This window comes from Balaenoptera acutorostrata, chromosome 13, assembly GCF_949987535.1.
Source record: "Balaenoptera acutorostrata chromosome 13, mBalAcu1.1, whole genome shotgun sequence".
Taxonomy (NCBI): domain Eukaryota; kingdom Metazoa; phylum Chordata; class Mammalia; order Artiodactyla; family Balaenopteridae; genus Balaenoptera; species Balaenoptera acutorostrata.
This window is the reverse complement of record NC_080076.1, coordinates 58,095,207-58,119,658: the sequence shown is the minus strand read 5'-3', so window position 1 is coordinate 58,119,658 and position 24,452 is coordinate 58,095,207. Positions and strand designations below refer to the sequence as shown.

Below are 24,452 nucleotides of genomic sequence, written 5' to 3'. Positions count from 1 at the left end.
AACTATTTTGTATTATGAATGCTTGAAATTGCCCCAGATCTAATCTCCTGAAAAGAATCGCTAACTCAGCCTATGACTGTTTTCTGTTGGGGGCAGTGTTTAAGTGGCGCTACCTTGGGGAACTGTGCAGATGCCGAGCATCTCCAGGGCAACATGCTTGACCTGAAGATGGTCTCTCCTCACCACTGTGACCCACTCAACCCCCAAACACACATGCAACCTCAAACAGGGTGTGATGATCAAAAATGCCAGCACAACTGCATGTAGGTCTTGGCCACCAAAGCTAGTAGGTGGCAATGTGCCCAAATCTTTACATAACCTCTGAATCGTTTTAAGGTTTAACCTTCACAAAATCATTAGGCATGTACTGTAAAGATTTCCATGAAGGGAGAGGCAAAGCCTGGTAGAAGTCGTTGCCAGGAGCCCCGAGGCAGTAGAGGCAGTGGTGTAACCGAATCAAACTTGGGTCCACTTGGCCGATGTAAAGCCAGTCTACTGACACCAAGTGGTGGTGAAGGAAAGTACAACATTTATGGTAAGGTGCCGTACAAGGAGTTTGGGACAGCTAGTACTCAGAAAGCCTGAACTCCCCAGCAAAGCATTTTAAAGGCAAGGTGAGGAAGGGGTATCCCAGCTTGTGTACAATTCTCTGATTGGTTGATGGTGAGGTAACAGGATGGTTAACAGTGTCAATCCTTAGGCACCAGTAGGTCTGGGGGCTACATGCTCATGGTCATCAAGTAGTTAATTTCTTCCATGTGGTGGCATTTTAGCATCTGTAAAACAACTCAGGAAATGTGCATCAGATACCATTCTCTAGGTACTTCAGAGAGGAGCTACAGCTGAGGATGTGGGGAGGGGGTCTGTCCCGGGAAGGCCCCGTAGGGTCCTGCTCGGTTCATAGGCTCTATGAGGCAGGCACCAGGCAGAGTCAAGGGCTCATCACTTTGGTTCTTCCCTTTTGCAGGTTCTCTGAGTGGTGGGTAGACTTTGCTTCTCGGAACATCTGTGGGGGACCATCTATATGGGACCGTTATGTATTTTGTCTTTTAGGACAGGTGGGAGGGGCATTCAGTGAAATCCACCTGGGTCTTTGTGGTCTATTTCTTGGAGTTTAGATTATTTTGCTCTTGAGGTCCTATCTTAGTCTTATCAGGCTGCTCTCACAAAATATCACAGGCTGGAAAGCTTAAACAACAGACGTGTGTTTTCTCATGGTTTCGGAGGCTGGAAAGTCCAAGATCAAAATGCCAGCAGGGTAGATGTCTGGAGAAAGCTCCTCTCCTGGATTCTAGACACTGTCTTCTCACCCTGTCCTCACATGGCCTTTCCATGTGAGGAGAGAGAAGGGGACAGAGAGAGGGAGACATCTCCCTGGTACCCTCTCTTCTTATAAGGGCACTAATCCCATCACCAGGGTCCCACCCTCTGCACCTCATCTAAGCCTAATTACCTCCCCATCTCCAAATACCAACACAACGGGGTTGAGCCTTCAACATATGAAGCCTCGGGGGAAGGGGGTGCAGACATTCAGTCCATAACAGGTTCCCTTAGGTGCATAAGGTAATATTAGGACCAATCCCTCCCTTTAAACAGAACAAATAAGATAAAATTTGAATTAAAAGGGGGTGGGGTAGTCTTCCTCTGTTAGTTTCCCCTATTCTTGTAAATAGTCTTTATCGTGACCTGTTTATCATGAACTGTTTCTGTGAAGGAAAAATAAACTGGCCCTTCCCTTCTAAGAAAGGTACATCTTAATGTTTGTGGGATTCAGGTGCTAAGTGAACGGCTACAAAGTGCTTGCTGCTCAGAGAAAGTGACACGGCAGAAACCAGCCACCAGCCTCTCCAAGCTGTTTCCTTTGACATTCCAGAGGCCCGCCCAGCCCTTCTGGTTTCGCGGAATGTTGTCCCTCGGTCATCACGGGGTGGCTGAGGAAAAACCCTGCAGCCTCCCCGGCGAGCTGGAATAAGACCTCATTCGCCAACAGGGACAGATACCCTGAGTGGCCCCCATGGAGCCCGACGCAAGCTCGGGGGCACAGTCACGGCGGCCAGTCCCCATGTGGCCCAGCGCGTGCAGAGTGTCCCAGCCCCACTGCCCCAAAGGGACAGTTCACACCCGAGTCACCAAAGCCCACCGTCTCACAGAAGAGGTGGACGTGACCGGATCGCACAGACGAACATCCGACAGGCTCCGACAGGCTCAGTTTAGGCGGCACGAGAGAGGTGGGCGGAGGTGACTGGGGAGAGTCTGGTTCCTCTCAGCACTGGCGTTTTATCAGTTGCATCTCAAATGCTGTCACTCACCCGGAAAGGTCCTAAAACACCCCTTGCTTCCGCTTCTGAAGGAGAGGGATGTAGCGGCAGCTGTCTGGGGGAGATGGGGCTGGGCCTGAGGGGGAGGAAGGAAAATTACCAGATGGGACTGGACCAGACGGAGGAAAGCAGGCAGTGAGGGAAGGTGGGAATATCCCCACTGATGTCCAGCCAGCATCCCCCCACTGGAGGCCCAGGAGCTGCATAGAAAAGCTCCATCAGCTGGGAAGCTAGCAGAAATGCCCTCATTTTATAGGGAGGAAGAATTTTCCTTTTCACAGAGCCTTGAAGAAGCTCAAGGAGAGATGTCAGCAGAACTTAAAAGGGACTGAATCCCTTACATAAGTGAACTTGTGTATTGGATCCATTATATACATGAAGCCTGGAAACAGGAGATTAATATCAGGGCTGGTGTAAATAATAGCTATTAATTGCAATTAATAACAATAACTACAATTAATTACAATTCACCACAATAGTATTAAGCACTTACTTTGTTCTAAGTCCTGCACTGGGATCTTTACCTGTATTATCTCACTTAACCCCTCAACAACCCTATCAGAGAAGTACTTTTCAGCATGCCCACTTTACAGACAAGGACACCAAGACTCGGTGAAATTAAGCTCCCAAGATCACCCAGCTAACAGGAGGCTGACCTAGGACTGAAATCATTGTGTGATTCCGTAACTTTAAGATCTGGCAGGAAGGAATGCCCTCACTCATGTTTCTAAAGTGAGTATCTTTCCAACTAGCCAGTTTGGGATTGCCTCAGGCAGGCAAGGAGTTGGGAAAAGAGAGGAAACAGCCACCCCTTAGGCCGCCCCAGGCTGGGACAAATGTACGAGATCTCGCAGGGGCTCTGTAACCACAATCTAGCCTTCTTCCCAGTCTCTTTAGCACAGCACAGGCTATGAAGGGGGTGGGGACCTGTAGCCCCAGGGAGACTGAATTCTAGGCCACCCTTCTCCCACATTTCCCTGCAGAGCCCATCTTGGAGGGATAACTGTACCCATCATTCCCAGATTCCAAGCCAAGCAGTGTACACCAGGAAACAAGTTTAACTGTAGATTCGTTAGGAACACACACACATCCGAGGGTCCACGAGTACCCTTCATTCCTGAAGAACCAGCCCAGGTCACTTATTTTGAAGGTGAACCTTAGTGTGTATCAGAATCACCTGAAGGGCTTTTAAAAACACAGATTGCTGGGCTTCACCCCCAGCGCTTCTGAATCCTGGGTCTGGGTGGAGCCTGAGAACTTGACCCACAGGTTCCCGGTGCTGCTGACACCGCTGGTTGGGGACCACCTTTGAAAACTACGATTTTAACTGATGGAAGCCTTAGCTTTGTCTGTGACTTCATTTCTGGGCACGTATCTCTGCATGTTGAAATGCGATAGCAGCTGTTCAAGGACGTTCATCCTTACCACCTGTGTTGATTTCCTATTGCTGCTGTAACATTACCACACACTTAAGGGCTTAAAACAACACCAGTCATCTTACAGTTCTGGAAATCAGAAGTCTAAAATGGGTCTGCAAGGGCCGCAATCCGTTGTGGAGCCTCCAGGGGAGAATCGGTTTCCTACCTTTTGCAGCTGCCAGAGGACGCCTGCACTTCCTGGCTCGTGGCCCCTTCCTCTGTCCTCAAAAACAGCAGCAGAGTAGCATCTTCAAACCTCTCCCTCTCTCTCACTCACACACACACACACACACACACACACACACCCCTCTGCTTCTAGAGTCACCTCTTCTTCTCTGACTAACCCTCTTAGAAGAATCCTTGTGATTTCATTGGCCCACCCCAGTTGAGCCCACCTAAATAATCCAGAGCAATCTTTCCATTTTAAGACCATCGGGACTTCCCTGGCGGTCCAATGGTTAAGACTCCACGCTCCCACTGCAGGGGGCACGGGTTCAATCCCTGGCTGGGAACTAAGATCCCACGTGCCACGTGGCATGGCCAAAAAAAAAAAAAAAAAAAGACCCTTAACTTAATCACATCTGAAATCCCCCTTTGCGATGGAAGGGAACATATGCACAGATTTTGAACATTAGGACGTGGGCATCTTTAGGGGCCTTCATTCTGTTCACCACCCCCGCCATCCGACAGCTGCTTACCCTCCTATATCACAGTGCCCTTCCCACACAAGAAAAACCGAAACCGTATCGGGATTTGCATGATGCAATCCTTCCTTCGGACTCTCCTGGTAATGAAGCATCTTGCAGGGAGAGAGGACGGGGTAGTGGGGAGAGGAAGGCAGGAGCCCCGAGGGAGGGAGTTAGCCAAGTGCCTCTTAGACCAGGCCCCAAACACCCACTCAGTCTCCCGACGCTTGCCAGACTTTCTAGAATCTAGCGCCTTGGTGCCTCTCCCTCTGAGCCAGGAGTCTCCAGGCTCCCCACTGGGCCTCACCCCAGGTCAGTGCTCACCCCAGGCTCGGCCACCAGCACCGCCTCCCAAACCTGCCAGCAGGCGCTTGTGAAAGATGCAGAAAGAGGAACTCTACTCAAAGCCTTCTTGCCTTTTGAGTTTCCAATGATTACCTTCAGAACTTTTCTGGGCTGAAGTCCCAGCCTCCAGGCTATGAACTTTCTGTTGGTGCATTAATTTGCTCGGGCGGCTGTAACAAACTACCACAACAGACTGGGTGGCTTAAACAACAGAAATACAGAAACGTACCTTCTCACAGTTCTGGGGCCTCGAAGTCTGAGGTCAAGGTGTGTAGGCAGGCTGTTTCTCCTGAAGCCTCTCTTGTTGGCTTGCAGACGGCTGTATCCTCTCTGCATCCTCACCTGACCCTTCCTCTGTGAGACGCCCCTGGTGTCTCTCTCTCTCTCTTTTTATAAGGACCCAGTCCTATTGGATTCCAGCCCACCCTCATTTTACCTCATTTTAACTTAATCACCTCTTTAAAGACCTTATCTCCACTTCTCTGTGTTAACAGGTGGGCCAGGCGCAATCAGGGCAGGCATAGGGAAGGGTAGGCCAAGCTGGGACTGTCACCGTGTGCACCTGGGCCCAGGTCTGCCTTTTGGTCTTAGGTCAGGGATGGAAGGAAGGTGGAGGAGGTCAAAGAAGCCCCCGCAGGCTGAGGCTTAGTCTCTATAAGCAAGAAGCAGCATTTAAGGCTCACCCTCCCAAGAGCCGACTCCCTGCAGAAAGTTTTTTGCTTGATACACAATTTACAGCAAGTCACAGACATTCCACCAAGTCAATACACACCCTGGACCCAGAGGAAATAAAGGAGCAGACAGTGAGGGCTTGTGTTTGACGGTCTTTGCAGGGGCTGTGTGGTAGAAAATGATTTCATCCTCAAGGCATGGCTCTGAGAAGGAAGTCAGCCAGCAAGTTGAAACAAAGCAAACAGCCTTATCTTGTTCTTGATTCATGGGTTCCTCTGTCTTCAAAGCCCTTTAGAGGCAGGACACTGAATTGTCACTGTCAGAGTAACTGCTGATGCAAAGTCCCCCCTGGGACCTTGAATCTGTGACTTATAAGACCTGGGGTCTCTGACATTTTTCTTTGACAAACCTTTGCTGCTCGCTGGTCAGACCCACTACCCAACATGGGCTTAAAATATACACATATAAAATACACACATGTATATACTAAGTAAAATCAGCCGGTCACAAAAATCACAAACACTGTATGATTCCACTTACAGTATAAGAGGGACCTAGAGTTGTCAAATTCATAGAGACAGAAAGTAGAAGCGTGGTTTCCGGGGGCTGGGGGTGAGGGAGGGGAAGCTCTTGTTTAATGGGTAGAGTTTCAGTTTTGCAAGATGAAAAGGGTCTGGAGATATGTTGCACAACAGTGTGAATGTACTTATTGAACTGTACACTTAAAGATGGTTAACACGGTAAGTTTTATGTTACATATATTTTAGCACCAGTTTTTAAAAAGGCTGCTGTAAGCAATCATGTAATAGAATGATTAATGATCATGTAATAGAATGTCAAGCCAACCTAGGTTTGAATCCCATATCTGCCACTCACTAGTTTTGGGACAGTGTTCTAAGTTTTTTGTTTAGTGCCTTAAAACCACAGCAATCGTGTTATTATTTCTCAGTTTCTATGGGGCAGGAATTTGGGAAGAGCTTCGGCTGGGTAGTTCTGGCTCAGGGTCTCTTCCAAGCTTGCAGTTGGGTGGGTGGAGAGATGGATCACTGGGGGCTGCTGAACACCTCTCCCTCTTCTTAAGAGTCTCCAGGCTTCTTCATGTGGTCTTTCTACGTGGCTGACTTGGGCTTCCTTACAGCACGGCGGCCTCAGGAAAATTGGATGCTTCTGTGGCGGCTCAGGGCTCCAAGCAGGCAGATGTCCCAGGGACTAAGGGAGAAACAGCATCACCTTTTCTGATCTAGCCTTGGAGGTCATGCACTGTCAGTTCCTTCCTACTCTCTCGGTCACGAGCAAATCACACACTTCCCCAAGTTCAAGGGGAGGGGTATCAGACTCCACCTCACCATGGGAAGTGGCAAAGTTCTAGAGCAGGGTTGGCAAATTATGACCCTTGGAACAAATCAGGCTCACCTCTCCAAGGCAGCCATGTTTGTGCATTTATATATTGTTTCTGGCTTTGCCACAATGTCAAAGTTGAGTGTTTGGGACAGAGACTGCATGGTCTGCAAAATCAAAAATATTTACTGTACAGCTCTTTATAGAGGACTTTCCTGACCCCTGTTCTAGAAGACCATGTGGGATGGACAATATTGTTTTAGCCACCTTTGGAATATGCCGTTGGCTGCAGGCAGGTTACGAGCTGCTCTGAACTTTACCTGGGTCTCCAACTCTGTAAAAAGGAATGATGATCATATGTAAAAAGTACTCAGCACAATTCCACACCTGTAACAGGTAAAGTATACAATTTAGTTCTTCCCCTTCTAGGCTTAATTATGATTTGAAAGTCGCGGAAAGTTGTTTACTGCCACTGTAGGTCTATTAGCAGTCAGAAATTCCCAATTTTAGACCCTCCTTGGAATTAAGGCAGACTTTACAGAGACCCTCTTTTTAAAAAAAAAAAAAAAAACTATTTTATATTGGAGTATAGTTGATTAACAATGTTGTGATAGTTTCAGGTGAACAGCAAAGTGATTCAGTTATACATATATTACATGTATCTATTCTTTTTTTTTTTTTTAAGATTGATAGATTGATTGATTGATTGCTATGTTGGGTCTTCGTTTCTGTGCTAGGGCTTTCTCTAGTTGCGGCAAGCGGGGGCCACTCTTCATCGCGGTGCGCGGGCCTCTCACTATCGTGGCCTCTCTTGTTGCGGAGCACAGGCTCCAGACGCGCAGGCTCAGTAGTTGTGGCTCACGGGCCTAGTTGCTCCGCGGCATGTGGGATCTTCCCAGACCAGGGCTCGAACCCATGTCCCCTGCATTAGCAGGCAGATTCTCAACCACTGCGCCACCAGGGAAGCCCCTAATACATGTATCTATTCTTTTTTTAAATTCTTTTCCCATCTAGATTGTTACATAATATTGAGCAGGGTTCCCTGTGCTATACAGTAGGTCCTTGTTGGTTACCCATTTTAAATCTAGCAGTGTGTACATGTCAATCCCAAACTCCTTAACTATCCCTTCCCCCCCACCTTTCCCTGCTGATAACCATAAGTTCGTCAGAGACCCTCTTTTTAAACACATATTTATTACTCTGGAGGAAGGAAATGTTTGCAAGAATTCTTTTAAAAATGCAATCCCCCCTCCCCTGCCCCCCAGCCATCCTCCAATGCATTATTTTATCAGACTAGCTACATTTTTACCTTTCAGAGAACAAATACCTAAGGGACTGAGGCAATCTCATAAATTTGGAACTGAGTGACCGGGGAACAGCATGGTGGTGGCAGGTCTCCGATGCCCTAGGGAGAGAAAGACACAAGAAATTTGACCTACTTCACAGCTGTGCTCAGGGCTGCCTCAGCCTCAGACAAAGCAATGAAAAATGTTTTCTTGGCCTCCCCTTACCCATTGCCTCCCTTTCCTATTGCCCAGACTTGTTATCTCCGCCCCGACCTCCTCCACCGGCCAAGATCGCCCTTGGATTTTTTCCTCTCCTCCCCTGGATGCTTCCAAGGCCAATCCTCCAGCAGCTCCCGGAGATTATCTGCTTGTGACCCTGCTTTCCTCCCTGCTCCAAATTCAAGCAGGGTCCTTCTGGAGCCTAGTTATTCAGTGCTTCTGAACTCTTTCTCTCTAGAAGAAAGCTTCTATCCAAGAAAATAGAGACCCCTAACAGGCACTTACTGGGGTAACATTAGACCTGCCAGTCCCAATTCTCCCACTCATTTACTCAAAAACCACCAAAATTAACAACTGTTAATTTGTGCATCATTTAAACAAACTATATTCTGTCTCCTCTCCAAATTACGTTTGACTCTAATCACTTTTAAAATCTACTTAGCTTCACCCTGAGCTGTGTCGGAAGAATAGTTCCTTTTTATTGCAGCTGTATGTCGCCATATTATTTTTATATCAAATATTATGAGTGTTTGGGGGGGCAGTTGGGAGGGGAAGTGTGTAACTAGATGATTAGAGAACACTCCCTCTGGCCCTATGAATTTTTACAGCATTTTTCCCTCCTATTTTGCTTAAATTTGCAACTTTATGCAAATTTGATAAAACATTTTGTGGTATCCCCAGAGCCCCAGCTCAGTATCAGCCAAAGGCCAGCTCAATTTATGCTGCTCCAGGAAGAGTTGTGGTTTGGAAAAATTACTCAGCTGGCTGCCAAAAAAGTAAAAATTGTTACTACTACGGCTGGTGCTGCTCCTACAGATTGTTGTAAAATGAACAGAAAGTAGTTAAGCGCATTGCCCTAGGTCACAGACCTACTCATTTATGGACCTGGAATTCCAAAGACTTCTGGCATTTCCAAGCATTCCGTTCATTCATAAATTCATACTCCCTAAGTGTACCAGGCACTGGGCCCTTTCAACCAATATTGCTTCCTTTACTCCGTTCTCCAGAATGCTTTTTTAAATCTTATATCCAATATCACTTATAAAATAACGTGCTGCCAACCATTCTCTTAAGCTCAAAAAAATTTTTTTGACAACATACTTTCTAATCTATCCTTAGGTTAGCGATAGAAAAATGGACTAAAATGACAGACATTGAGATATGTTTAGTAGAAAAGCTTTGGTTGTTTTGCTTATTTTTATCTCAGGTAAACATCTGGGAAGTAACTAAAAATAAAAGTATGTCTGAGATGGTCCATGTTTCTGAAGTACTTTTAGGACTAAAACCGTGAATGTAAAGGTCACATGAAATCAGAATTTTGAGTGTGTCTGTAACAGGAGCACTGCTGGTGGATGTACTGAACAATAGAGTTTTAGCCTGAGATTCAGTTTGTTTCATCGCCTACCCCTTACCTGGCACCAGACTAGATAACTGAGACACCTGGTTGCCATGGAGATGAGATGGCATCATCGGATCACATCTGTGTACAGGTATAGCTTCAGAGTTTCACAGGCCTTTTGCACAGGAGCAGGGGTACACCCGGCTTACTAGCTGCTAAGACAAAAAGGGATTTCCCTTATGAAATGGTTGATGTTGTTGTTACCATGTACTATTTATTGAGCACTTACTATGTGTCAGGTAATATTCTGAGCATTTCTCAGGTATTACTTCATTTCATCCTCCCACCAAGCCTGCAAGGGTTACTATTCCCATTTTACATAGTAAAAAACTGATGTTTAAACAGATTAAACAGACTTCTCTAGGTCTGCCTCCAAAACTTATATTCTGAAATATCATGCATTATTGCCTCTCAGGCATGGAAAGCAAAGTTATTGCTGTTTGCTTGATTTTTAGTAATTTAAGTGCATCATTTTTAGTAATTTAAGTGCATCATTTTTAGTAATTTAAGTGCATCATTTTAGGGCTAGTATCCTACCTAGTTACTTTGGCAAACTAGGGAGATTTAGTTGACAGGCCTTAAGCAGTGCTTGGAGAGGGTCTGTGCTTTTAAATTCTCAAGTACTTGAACTTAAACAGAGTGAGCCGGTCCCATTCACATCCTGCCCTCCAGCCCCCTCTAGCTGGAAGTTATTACCGTTGACCACGAGGGCAAAGGAAAACATACTTGAAAATGCTTTGGGTTTGTTTTTGTCTCTTCTGAACTGATTGGTAATATAGAAAGTAGGAAGACAGTTTTAAACCACTGACAGGGATCCATCCCGCAAGACCGCAGAAATTCGTGGCAATTTCTGCATTTTCCAAGATACAAAGACAGCAGGGGCTGGGAACAGTCATCCGTGTGATTTAAGGAGATGGGGGCTGCAGAGGGTGGGATGGGGTACAATGGCACAAAGCTGATAAAGATGGACCGGGCAAGCCACAACTCCCAACCCGAGGGGAGGGCTTGAGCTTAGGAAAGATGCAACACCTTCACAGGCCATTTTATTTTCTCCCCGCATCTCCTCCCCTCAGTAGGTAGCTCCATGGCTGGGAGGGCAGAATGTGGGGCGGCTCGAAGCTGGGTGGTGAAGGAAGGCCTCTCTAAGGAGAGGATTTATGAGCTGAGACCAGAGGGATGAGATGAAATTTTAACATTAAGCACTAGGGACAGGTATCTTAAAATGTGCTCTCACACACGGAACTTCTGCGTAGGGCTCTTCATGCTGTAGAAACCCCAACATGTGAAAAGGATAGGATCTCCCCACCTCCAGTAAAATCTCCTCGGGAGTTTTCTAGATGGTTTTTGTATTATTGGAATTTTGTTGTAACAAATAACGTAGGAAGGAAAGAAAAGAGAGCCTCCTTCCTGTGTTTGAGATATAAGTGCCACACCATGTCCCCTTACATCATATTAACTACATCATCCGTCTCATGACACTGTGAGGTTACCGAGGCTGTTACCCAAACTCAACAGATGAGGAAATGAGATGAGAGCTGAGTCATCTGAGGTCCTGCAGCCAGTAAGTGGCAGGTCAGGATTTCACCAGGTCTGGTTGCCTTCAAGGCACTGCCTTTTCTGGACACCACTGGAGGAAGCTGGGCCACCATGGCTGAGCACCTCTTTGAAATACAGACAGTCTGGTTTGGTGAGATCTTGTATAATAGCATTTGCCATACAGAATCATCTAATCCAACAAATAAGTATAATAGGAAACAAAGATCTACCTGATCACTAATTTCCCTCTGCTTTCATACCAGAGCATCAGCATAACAGGAACGAGCAAAGTGTGATGAATTCTATAGGAACATCTGTAGGAGGGGCTCACAGAACACAAAATCTTGAAGCATGAACAGGAGTTTTCCAAGCCAGGAAGGAGGCTTAGCATCTGTAAAGTCATTGCATAAGTGCCAGGCCAAACAGATCAATAAGCAAATCAGTAAAATTTTTAAAAATAAAATTAGAGTGGACTTCCCTGGTGGCGCAGTGGTTAAGAATCCGCCTGCCAATGCAGGGGACAAGGGTTCGAGCCCTGGTCCGGGAAGATCCCACATGCCACGGAGCAACTAAGCCCGTGCACCACAACTACTGAGCCTGTGCTCTAGAGCCCACGAGCCACAACTACTGAGCCTGCGTGCTGCAACTACTGAAGCCCACGCGCCTAGAGCCCGTGCTCCGCAACAAGAGAAGCCACTGCAATGAGAAGCCCGGGCACCACAACAAAGAGTAGCCCCCGCTCGCCGCAACTAGAGAAAGCCCACGTGCAGCAACGAAGACCCAACACAGCCAAAAATAAAATAAAATAGATAAATAAAATTAGAGTGACTTAGATGGTAAAGGCGTTTATTTTCTCCAATAATAGCAAGTCTAGAGGTAGGGCAGCCAATGAATGTACCAAAATCAGCTTCGTGCCATCCTTCTGTCTTCTGGAGTAGGGGCTCCTTGTGGTCCCCAGATGGCAGCCACAGTTCAGGGTATCCCTTGCTGATGACAATGTCCGGGGGAAGAAAAGGGATGTCCCTGACTTGTGTCACTTTAAAAAGGGAGGTAAACTTGCCATGAAGCACTCGCATCAGAATTCCCTCCTCATCCCTGTCTTGTAGAACAATGAAGATTCAGCCTCCAAATCTAGGGAGGGGCCCACCTCCCCAAAAAGTCATGGCTGCTTGGAAGGGCCCTGTTAGCAAGGAGGGTGGTTATGAGAAAGCAAACAACACTTGCCACAGGCATAAAGGCATGAAAAAAGATGATATTCTGGAAATAAGTTGTTAGGTGTGAAAATGTCAGGAGAAACTAATAATTCACACTGCAGCCAGGTGGTAAAGGAGTTATATGCCAGTGTTTGGCTGTGTCTGCAAAGTCCGTGTCCCTAAAGCTTTTAAAGACAGTAAAATATCAACAGTGTTAAGAGGTTTTTGTTATTTTTTTTTTAATGTGGCAGTTGTATATAATTTCCTTCAAAAACAAATGGTTAAAAAAAAAGACAAAATACACGGCAACATATATGGTAAAAATAAAACTTTAATTTAGTCAGGCATCATAGCAGTGTAGAAATAATAGTGTATCTGGTCTTTATTTTGACATTTGTACTTTTTTATGATTACAATAGTAACACATATTCATTTTTTTTAAATCAGAAAAATTCCAAGAAGCCCAAAAAATAAAGTAAAAATCTTCCATAAGCCCACGGCTTGGCTATAACGACTTGGTGTACATGGGGTCCTCACATACATAGTGGTTTTATACAAAGTTGCAGTAGAAAGCGACAAATTTTCCGTCAAATGAAGGCAAGCTACTGCTGGTCTGTTTAGAGGGGAAAAAGCAACAAATAAAACAAATGTACACGCTGACTTACATTATAGAATAAAACATAGCACATAACATAGGGGGAAAAAGTAGTATAGCTATTGTTTTTGTTTCTTTTTTTCCCTAAAGGGGTGTTATTTCTGGTTTGTTGACTTTCTGTTTTACAGAGCAGGTTATCTAAACCCCAAACTCTGTAACTAAGGAAATAACACAAGTCTGTCCATGAAAGCAGGGACTGCGAGGTGGTCCTGGCCGGGAGGGATGGGGGATGGGGTACCAGAACTGAGGACAAGTCTCATCCTGGTGAGTTACAGCTTTGGTCCTCAGAGTGGCATCAGATCAAGGCACGGGGGCCTCGGCACTAAAAAAGCCACGGGGATGCTCGAATCGGCACCTTGAGGAAGGCTGTGTCCATCTGTGCCTCTGCAGAAGGGCCTCTACAAGGGGTCAGGATGCAAAAGATTCTTGAATTTTTCACTTCCAGTTTTTAAAAGGAAATCTGAACATCTCTGCATCTAACAGCAAGATTGTTTTTTTAAAATGCTGGGACCTGCCTGGGCAGGAATCCGTTATGAATGCTGTTGGCTTTTGGGTTTTTTTGTCCCCTATTTCTTTAATTTTATTTATTTATTATTTTAAAATATTTGTTTTATTTGGTTGCGCTGGGTCTTAGTTGCAGCAGATGGGCTCCTTTAGTTGCAGCTCAAGGGCTCCTTAGTTGTGGGATCTAGCTCCCTGGCCAGGGATCGAACCTGGGCCCCTGGCATTGGGAGCACAGAATCTTAACCGCTGCGCCACCTGGGAAGTCCCTTCTTTAATTTTATGATTTTCTTTCAGGCACACTTTTTAGTGGCACTACCGATTTCTGGGTAGAAGATTTTTTTGTTTGCGGCTTGCTGTTAAAAATCTATACAAAGACAGACAATATCCTGCCACTAGAGAGCTGTTTCACCTTGGGAAAGTCACTTAACCTCTCTGGTCCTTAGAAAGTGCAAGCCAGAGGTTCAGAGTGGTAGCCTGGAAGAGATCTTAGAGGTCATTGAGCTCTGCTCCTCTGTATTATCTGAGGCTCAGAGAGGGTGAGTGACCAGCCAGCAGTACAACAGCTTTCCCCGCATTTTATTATTTTGATTTTTAAGAGGAGGAGTCCAGTGAATTCGGAAGTTAATTAGGTTGTGTTTGAAGAGCAAATGAACAGGAGACACTTCAGTGTAAAAGAATGAAAACTAAAGCTTTGAGAAATAGAGATACGATATTTTATAACTATTCAAATGGGTTTGTAGGAAGGAAGTGTGAACTGTGTAAGATGTGACACATTCGATGCACACTATTTACCCCCAACAAATATTTACTGGCTGCCCCTTGGAGCTTAAAGTTCTGTAAGGAACTGAGAAGATAATCATGATGCAATAAGTGCTCTGTCAGATAAAACGTGAGGGGTTCTCATGAGAACTAAGAGGAGGCATTTAGAGGGACTTCCGGAAGCCTTCCTGGAAAAGGCGACACCTCAGCTGATACCTGAAGGAGAAAGAGGACAGAACGTTCCTATAGGGAAATTCCATCTGCAAAGGCCAGGGAACTTGGTGGCTTGAACAGCTAAAAGGAAAAGTGGTCGGGAGGACGTGGAGTTCTGAAACCTGAAAGGATGAGGAGGAACTAAGTAATTAGAATCTCCAAAGCCCCAGACCCACGTCTTTATCCCGAGGGCAGAGCTGTCAGCTGGATCCGTTCATAATCTCCCCCTCCTGCTCTGAGCGTGTATAACAGTTTGGAGCCAGGGACAAGACAGAGCCCGTGAGACCAATTAGAAAAGTATTTCTCAAACTCCTGACAGACAAGATACATTCTACCTGTTAACCCAGAATGTACACAGATCTCGGGACACACACTGACACAAGCGTCCCGAAACCAAACTTACTTTTCCTTTGTTTGATGCACTCTGACGTTTTCTAATCTATTCCTTTTTTTTTTTTTTTTTTAATGGTGAAACTGCATGACCCACCTCAACTGATTTCGTGACCCGTTACTAAGTCACAACAAGTAGTTTGAGGAACGCTGAGGTAGGAAGTTGCTGTCATCCTCCAGAGAGGAAACAATAGCATCTAGGGAAGCAGAAAGGTAGATTGTAGGATGTGGAAGGGTTCCAGAAGGACTTAAGAGATAGGAGGGAAGGACCCAAAGGAATTAGAGGTGATGCCCAGAGTTGTGGCTTGAACTCTGGGTAGAAAAAGGAGTTACTTGCTAAGATAGGGAAAGTGAACTTGAAGATCTACTAGGAGGGTAAAGACACTGAGTCTCTGAGAAATGCCCATTTTGTTTGGTCAACACAAATGTACTTCTTCATTTGAGGCCTATCTGAAGAAAAAGCGTCTAAAGGCTACATTATGTAATTGCAGAAAGTGGTCAGGTTTTACTGAAAGAGGGAGCAAAATGGTGGTGTTGAAAAGGAGGAAACCATTCATCGTGGGGCGGGGGGTAGGTTCTGCAGCGAGCCTCAAAATCCTACTTAGAAAGGACAGTCAAGCTATAAATCCCAAGGAAACAACCCAGATCGAATACTCACCTGGTGCTTTGCTGCGGCTGCCATCAGGGCTTTTGTAAGACAGAGAATAGGGTAAGTAGAGCCTTTGACTTTTCAGGTGCCAAACCCGATGGCAGGAGTTAACTTCTTTACAAAGTTGGCACTGCTTTTAGAATCCCCGATCACTAGTTCAGGAAGGGAGCGGGCGTTGCTTATGCACTTCTTGTAAAAATGAAAATCCATTAACTTTATTCTTCATGCACGTTCTCCAACAGCATCGGGTCAAAGGGACTTTATTCCTTCCTCTTTTCAGAGCTTCCAGGTCCCAATCTGGCTCCTTCTAAATCTTTTCTTTTACAAAACAATAGGGAGTGGTGGTAGCCTGTGGGTAGTTGAAGATTTTGAACAATAGGTGTTTCTGAGCCGGGTTTATTGAAATGGTCCTGTCTGTGTCCTGGGGGCAGATTGTAAATGAGATGTCGACAGGAGCTCTTTTGTGTGGATGGCATTCGGCCTGAAAGAGAGGAATTTCCTTACTGTGCTAGTATTTAAAGTAGATTTGTTGCTGCTTTTGCTAAAACTTTTTATCCAGCTGCTGGAGCTAACAGCACTGAATGAGTCACTCGGTAAGACTGAGACTTCCTGCCCTCCCTAGCAGGGCTCCGACTCTGTCATTTACATTTAGAAAGGACAGACTCCTAAGAAGATTGCTTAGATTTTCATCAGCTTGAGCCTCTTTTTCAGATCATCAGGGGGACCTGAGCCGCCAGCAGTCCGTTACCCCCAGGAGAGGGTGGCCAAGCTGGGCTGTTTTCTCACTCCCTGGAAAACTTCTGGCTGTTTCGCTCGCTTTCTTTTTAAAATCCAAGGAGAGAGACAAACACCATCTCCCGCCTTACGCCGTCCCTTTTTTGTAAACGACAGGCAATTTCAGTTTACTGTAATTACCTCGGGCTGAGGTTAAACCAACTCCACACTTAGAAGATAAGGCAACAGTTTTATTACCTCTCAGCCAGGTGCCTGGGGGTGACAAGGCTGGCTTTTATCTGGAGACGTTGCAAGGTTATCAGTAACTGAAAGGGGCTGAACCTTTGAGCGGTGGCCATTAACATGCTTCCCTTCCCTGTGATCAATTTCCTAACTCTTTATTGGTAATTAATTTTGATCCAAAGGCCAGCGCTGGTCTCCTCCAGTGTTTCCGCATTCCGGCACCTCAGCACTTCGGCAATCCTACTGATAAATGGTGTAAATTGCAACCACGGGCCAGTCCCGTAACATGAGCTTGAAATTCCAAACAAGGTCCCAAACATACAGCCCACTGAATAGCTTAACATCCTCTCATTTGGTAGATTTGCAGTGGGTATAGTTGGTTTTTCAAAGAATTGATTAATAAAACCTTTCACCTACGACAGTAGAAATCCAAAAGAATCAAAATGACTTCGCTTTACTATCCATGGTTCCTTTTGAAAAATAAAATGTAATCCACAACAGGAGGCAGTGAGGGGCTTGTTCTAGATTAAAAAAAAAAAAAATTCTAGTGCTTGATCTATTTCTGTCTACAGTTCACGGACATGTCTAGCCACACAACAGTTTACTCTTTAATTCAAGCTATTTTACATGGAGTCTCTCTGTTATCTCTTGGATTGGAAATGTGGGATAAAAACTTGTGTTCTGAAAATGATTTTCCAACTGTGTCCTGGGTAGAGCTTTAATGAAAGAGGAATGCCCTTAGGGATCAACTTTTAGGTGAGTGTCCTGGGCTGCATCAAACTAGCGCTGCAGCCAGCCGGGACCTAGCGTGGAATCACCCTCCCGTCAGTACAAAGTCCGGTGGGCCAAGAAGAATGTTACTTTTATCTCTTTGGCTGTGAAGTCAGATCATAGTTTTAGGGTACAGGATGAGAATGCGGAAGAGAATGATGGAAGGGATGGCTCACAACACACACACACACACACACACACACACAAGCACACAACCTGGCAGATATGAAGTGTTTATCTCCAAGCGTTAATCTTCAGACTACGCATTCTGTAATTTATATAGACAGCATTCCACACTGTGAGAAGAGGCCAGTTAAAAGCCCCTACAAGTACCCCTGTTACCATTATAACAAAAACCAACAAAGGTGCTTCTGCCGATGGTGTGTGAAACACAGTGACAAACCAATGAACACCCAGAACTCACATGGTCGAGGAAAGAGAGACAATGTCAGAAGTAATATCGAATTTGAAATCGGATTCCTCTTTTCCGTAAAGATGTAGAAACCTCGCCCACCCACCAGGCCAAGCCCACCACCTCCCAGTCACTACCCATCCCCCATCCTCCTCCTGGGCCAGGCTGGGACAGAGCTCCGTCCAGGACCAGAGATGCCCTGGAGGAGGAGGCCCCTGGCGGGGGCTCTGACGCACCAGGCACCTGAAGGGGTGGGTGACCACCATCCTTCAGCTGCAGCTCTGAAAGCCACAGGCCAAAACCTGACCTTGCAACTACTTGCAGTGTGACTGTTTCACCTTTTCCTGCAGACAGACAGGTTAGAGTACCCAGGCCCCCCAGGGTGTGTCATGCAAATCAGCTTTCTACAATCCAAAAAGTTCTGAATTCCAAGCACGTTTGACCAAGAGATTCAGAAAAAGGCTTTTGGACAGTGCTCTCGTGAGGGTTCAAAGGAGAATCTTAATGACAGAAGTATAAGGCAGCTCTTGAAAAGAAGAGAAAGGGGGCTTCCCTGGTGGCGCAGTGGTTGAGAATCTGCCTGCCAATGCAGGGGACACGGGTTCGAGCCCTGGTCTGGGAAGATCCCACATGCCGCGGAGCAACTAGGCCCGTGAGCTGCAACTACTGAGCCTGTGCGTCTGGAGCCTGTGCTCCGCAACAAGAGAGGCCGCGATAGTGAGAGGCCCGCGCACCGCGATGAAGAGCGGCCCCCGCTTGCCGCAACTAGAGAGAGCCCTCGCACAGAAACGAAGACCCATCACAGCCAAAAATAAATAAATAATTTTTTAAAAAATAAAGGAATTCCTTTTTAAAAAAAGAAGAGAAAGGAGGCTTAGATGAGAAGAACCCAGGTTCCAATCGGACCCCATGCTGCAGAAGGTGGGCAACCCAAACTCTCTTGCCTCCAGTCACTTGTGGAGTTGGGATTATAGGGCCAGGCACCTGGCTCCAGGAAACACAGTGAATGAGGATGCTGGTGGGCAGTAGGTAGAGTAAACTGACAGATTTTAGTGCTGGCCTCACCAGTTTGCTGGGAGTTTTAAAAACGTTTTATTGGAGTAGAGTTGATTTACAATGTTGTGTTAGTTTCAGGTGTACGGCAAAGTGAATTAGTTATACATATATATATATTCATTCTTTTTCAGATTCTTTTCCCTATAGGTTATCACAGAAGATTGAGTAGAGTTCCCTGTGCTATACAGTAGGCCCTTGTTGGTTATCTATCTTATATATATAGTAGTGTGGGTATGTTCATCTCAAACTCCTGATTCATCCCTCCCCACCATGTTTCCTCTTTGGTAACCTTAAGTTTGTTTTCGGTAACTGTAAGTCTGTTTCTGTTTTGTAAATAAGTTCATTTGTGTCATTTTTGAAAAATTAGATTCCACAGGGAATTCCCTGGTGGTCCAGAGGTTAAGACTCCGTGCTTTCACTGCCGTGGGCCTGGGTTCAATCCCTGGTCAGGGAACTAAGAGCTCACCAGCCATGTGGCATGGCCAAAAAAAATAGATTCCACATATAAGTGATATCACATGATATTTGTCTTTCTCTGGCTTACTTCACTCAGTATGACAATCTCTAGGTCCATCCATGTTGCTGCAAATGGCATTATTTCGTTCTTTTTTATGGCTGAGTAATATTCCATAGCATATACATACCACATCTTCTTTATCCATTCCTCTGTTGATGGACATTTAGGTTGCTTCATGTCTTGGCTATTGTAAACAGTGTTTCAATGAACATTGGGGTGCATGTGTCTTTTTGATTTTTTTATGGTTTTCTCCAGATATATGCCCAGGAGTGGGATTGCTGGGTGATACGGTAGTTCTATTTTTAGTTTCTTCAGGAAACTCCATACTGTTCTCCATAGTGGTTGTACTAATTTACATTCCCACCAACAGTGTAGGAGGGTTCCTTGATATTTTTATTTAATTCTGGCAAATGACCAAAACCCAACTGTACAGTGGAATTGTGAATGCAGTCTGAAGTGGACCTTTATGAACCCACTGTAAAGTCTGATGGTGTTTGCTGTGTGGTGCAGACAGAAGAAAACTGGGGGGCCCCGGCCAAGTTCTTCTCTGGACCTGTGTCCTCATCTGTCAGTGACACAGTTGGATAATGAGGTGTCATTTTGAAGCACTGATCCTGTCATCTGAGAGTCAGTCAGGGGCTGGTGTCCTTTCTGGGCCCAGCGGGCTGGTAGACTGTATTCCACAGCTTAACCCACAAAGTCTGTCCTGTTTTTCCTTTGAGGAGGGGGGTTTCAGGGAGGAAAGCGGAAAGGAGTCGGACGAATAATTAACTGCCTCACTGCACAGATCAGGCCCCCCTACATGCCTTGCTCTCCAGACACAGGTAATTATTTCTCATCGTGCTCCAACTGACAGGAAGACATGCTGGATACATTTTCTTTCTTCTTTGCTTCCTCATATATCCTGTTTCCCCCAGTTTGCCTGATGCAGAAGCTCTGCTCCAGGTGGAGCCAGCCCGCCAAGCCCTCTGTCCACAGGGCAGCAGCACCAGGCTGATTTGACACAAAGGTCTGCCTTCTCTCCGAAGCCCAGGGTGTTGGCCAGAGAGCAGAGGCTCCTGATCGATCCAGCCAGAGGTTTCAGTGAGGACTCAGCCCGATGGACCATCATGAGACGTGACCTCACCGGGTTTGGACACAGCACCCTCGCTCTGCATGGCCAGCTCACCGTTTCAAGGGACACCAGTGGGCAGTGTGTGCCCGAGACCCTGCTCCCACCTGGAGCCAGTCAGCCACTCCATCTGGCCTCAGAGCTCAGCACCCCCTGAGGTCCGCTGTGTGTCCCAGACACAGCCCCATGGCAGAGAGTCCTGCTGGGCTGTGTGATTGCATTCCAGGTTTCCCTTGCTTTCCAGGTCCATGGTACAGGTGTCATGAAATTAGACCAGGAATAAGAAGTCAAAAAATAATGAGTGGAAGGAACTGAGGAGGAAAGGCAGCTGCTCTGGGGAAAGGGCAGTGAGCATCACAGCTCCACATGGATAAAGCCCAGCAGAGAGGGTGGAGGAAGTTAGGTGGATAATCCATAGGACTAACTGCTTCCAGCTGATACGAGGTGGGCCTTTCACGTTCTAGCTCCATGTCAAAAGCTGGCCAATCACAGCTGCATTTGGCCAGCACTTGACCAAGGCCAAACAGAAGTGGGCATCAGTGATGGGAGATTATGTTGCAACATCCAAGGTCACAGAGACTGGCTTTGCTGAGTATTCATTTTCTTTCTACCCTGGTGACCTTGCTCTCCTAATTATTAGTCCCGTTTTCTGCTTCTCCAGGAAATCCCTTCTCATCCCTGTTCCTTCCTTCACGGAACAAGTATTTACCACCATACTACTACGTGCCATGCATGGTCCAAGTACTGTGGTCGTCATGAATACAATGGACAACAATGCCTGACCTTGTGATTCTTACATCCTTAACTAATTCCTTTCTCTCAGCTTGGTCAGGAAAAAATAAAAAATTTCACCTAACAGGGAATATAGGCAAGTCTTGCTAAGAAGTGACATCTAACAAGAAATGAAAGCTAGCTGATGAGAAGCTTAAAAGCGAAATGTCCTTCCCCACTCCTGGCACCATCCCTACCCCAGGTATCCCAGGCCTGTTATCTTCCAACAAGACCCAGTCTGCCCGAACCTGAGGAGGCGGGACCCGCTGCCCAAACAGGAAACCTTATTTCATTCTGTAACCCTGACCTTGGGTCCTGAATCTTCCCCTCCTGTAAACAGTCCATTCAACCCAGGAAGACCTGCTGACTTGGCTGGGACAAATTCTGAAAAATTCACATAATGTTACAAACATTAAAAAAGAAAAAAAAATCCCTAGATCCTAGAGGAAGTGGTATATCTGATTCAATCGTTAGAAATTGCTTCATAAAGTCATGGAACAAATGGAAATTTAATCCTAACAGATGACACTGCCAGGGCAGTCACTTGTGTGCCTGGATGACTCAGTAGCATCTGTTGGAGCGGCTGGGAAAATGAGCCATGAAATCCTGAAGGCATTCCCTGCTGGAAGCAACGGCCCCGCCTCGCAAATTAGTAAGCCAGGCGTTCTCAACATCCTGCTGTGAACCTTTGTGCCTAGTTCTATGAAGGTTATGACTCACCTGAGCTACCGGTCAAATGATTCTTACTCAGAGCCCTCAGTTTTTAATCTTTACTATTAAATGATCAAGGCAACAACCAGCTGAATGTCTGTCTACTTTCAAGATGTTCCTTTGAAATGACTGATTTTAGGCAACAACTGGTTTTACATAGGGTAACCCTCAAATTCTCATACTAACTGGCTGCCAAGCTTCATTAAAGGGTCACATTAGAGGCTTTAGACCTCCGTCCCTGGACCTGGGCCTTCTAAAATGACTTTCCTCCAAACAGCACTTAACTTCCTTTAATTTAGTTAATTAATGGAACTTTTTGAAGAGAATGGTTACTTTGATCTAAATCCCTTTCTTAGTTTCTGGTTAACATTTCCAGAGAGGGACAAAGAGGGATACCCTCACGCCTGGCCTGGTTAAGCAGCTCACAACTGCAGTCCTTCCTCCAAATCAGAGACCATGGAGGGCGGGAGAAGCCCTGAGAGGAAGAAGGCTGGTTAAAACTACTGCCCTTGGCATTTTCGTGGGTGTTTGCCCCAGACAGAGAGAAAAGAGCTAGGGTGGGGCTGCAAAGCACGCCCTCTGGGAAGCTGGGTCTGCAGTTTGGAAATCCTCAGTCATCCTTGCAAATCAACTAACCGGAAGCAAGCGACGGGAATTAGAAATGCTTCTACCTGCAAGCTTCCTGCAAACAACCAACAAATTTAGATAAAAATGGAAAATGCAAGTCCCACCCACCAGGAATCCTCAGTTTCCTGGCTATTCATCCTCACTGCCATCCACCTAACCAAATGGCCACAGCAGTTTTTGCTTTTCAGCTTGCCAAGGAAAGAAAAACTGTTGCCCTAGCGGCTGCTTTGGAAAAAAAAAAAGGTCAGCAACCTCAACCCAGAGATCTTACCCTGCAGCATGGGTAAAATTTTTGTTGAGGTGATAAGTTAAAAAGCAAGACTTCTGACTCTTGACTTCCACTCTGCGTTTTATGGTCAAACGCAGCCCGGACGTCCCGCGTCCCAGCGTGACTTACCTGGGAGCCGAGCCTCGGACTGAAGTTGTACCTTGAAAGGTACATCGGTGATGTTCCGAGCTTGGTCACAAGGGGGCGCTCGAGAGCCGGGCTGCCGCAGCAATACTTTGTTTTCTCAGACTTGGTGTGGCGAAGGGGGAGGGCGTGGGGAGGGGGAGGGGGGTGGCGAGGGAGATGCAGCTGGCTTTCAAAAAATCCTTTTGTTCTCTGAAATCCTGCCGCTTGCCGTTTTAGAAGGCAAAGGTTGCCACGTTACCTGTTGCCAGGGTCCTGAGAGTGCTTGGGGAAAATGTGGGCGACAAAGGTAGCGTACAAAGTCCTGGGCTCGGTGGCCTTCCAGCCCTTTGGCCGGGCTTGGCGCTGACATTTGGAGAGCAGCTGCCGCGATCGCCGAGCATTGTTTGGTTGTAGTTCTAACAGAGGAGTGGCTGCGTGTTACATCATTTCCAGGCATGAAGTGCCTGGGGTTTTTTTTTTTTGTTTTTTTTTTTTAATGACTAATTTTCGGATCCCTCCCTCCCTGGAGTTTGGGACAGAACATGCACTGTGCACGACAGCCTCACCTCAGGAAGCCCAAGTTTTGTAGCAACTTGTTAAAATAACTCGGGTGCCTCAAAAGGAAAAAAAAAAAAAAAAGCTATGTTTCTGAAACAAACCTTTCCATTCTTCCTTCTGAGAACAATGCTGTGTTTGATTAGCCACGGAGGCTGCTCCCTGAAAGATCTGCTCTCCCCACCAGGGCCGGGCTGCTATCGGCTGAATAGATCTCTGAGCCAGACAAGCCTGGGCTCCGGGCATTTGTCTGGCATTAGGAAGCGTCTGGAATACTAGTAACTACCAACTGGTGAGCCTTATGACTACAAGAGTTCTTACACCACCCTTCCCTCTCCGTCCACATCCCTCTCCGCCCCCCTCCACCGGCACACAAGCCTGCTTTTCTCTACTTCGAGGGAGGAAAGGTTAGCTCGTTTCTGTGGTTTCCGTGGCGGATGGCTCTGGTGGTAATCAGTCCCGTAGCCACGTACCTGGAGCCAAAACTAACCAGGACAGAGGCCAGCAGAAGCCCTGGGCCCCCCCAGGAGCCCCGCGTCCCGTCCCCGCAGCCCTCTGATCACCGCCTCCTCACCATGGGGCCAGCAGGCTGCGGACCGCTGACCACCACACTTTGGGTGGCCTGTAAATGTTAAGCTGCAAATGTTTTGAAACAAGGGAGCGATTTTTCCATGTGTATTTTGTTTCGTGGAGTTTCTCTCCTTTTGCAGAATTTTTCAAGTTGCAGCTGGGCACCCCTTGCTGACCACTCCAAATGCATTCATCCTCCAGACCTTTGCGCTCCTAGCTCAGTCCTCTGGGTCAAAGGACTCCCAGAGGACTGAGCTAGGAGCAGTTTCCTGGAATTCCTCGTGGAGAGCATTATCTTCTACTGGACGCGGTGTTTCAGGGAAGGCTTACTAGGCGGATGAATACAGGTGGTTTGGCTGAACAGAAGAGGTGGGACTGGAAGCCCTGTGAACATCTAGGAGCTGCATGACTTAGAGAAGT

At 46.4% G+C, this 24,452-nt stretch overlaps 1 protein-coding gene and 1 long non-coding RNA gene across 13 annotated transcripts in view; one reads left to right on the top strand and one right to left on the bottom strand.

Annotated features, from left to right (window-relative positions):
- Positions 1–24,452, top strand: part of DLGAP1 (DLG associated protein 1) — an 855,942-nt gene that overhangs the window by 763,836 nt on the left and 67,654 nt on the right. The window lies entirely within an intron of this gene.
- Positions 1,596–23,322, bottom strand: LOC103013024 (uncharacterized). 5 transcript variants are annotated; one of them, XR_009005029.1, is made up of 7 exons: positions 22,911–23,322; positions 15,590–16,061; positions 9,695–9,833; positions 8,087–8,182; positions 7,045–7,111; positions 4,997–6,648; positions 1,597–2,394 (listed from the first exon to the last, which is right to left on the bottom strand). It is a non-coding gene; the product is annotated as an uncharacterized LOC103013024 (long non-coding RNA). The 5 variants fall into 5 exon arrangements; XR_451889.2 differs by having other exon boundaries at positions 1,596–2,394; positions 4,997–7,111; positions 9,695–9,836; XR_009005030.1 differs by having other exon boundaries at positions 4,997–7,164.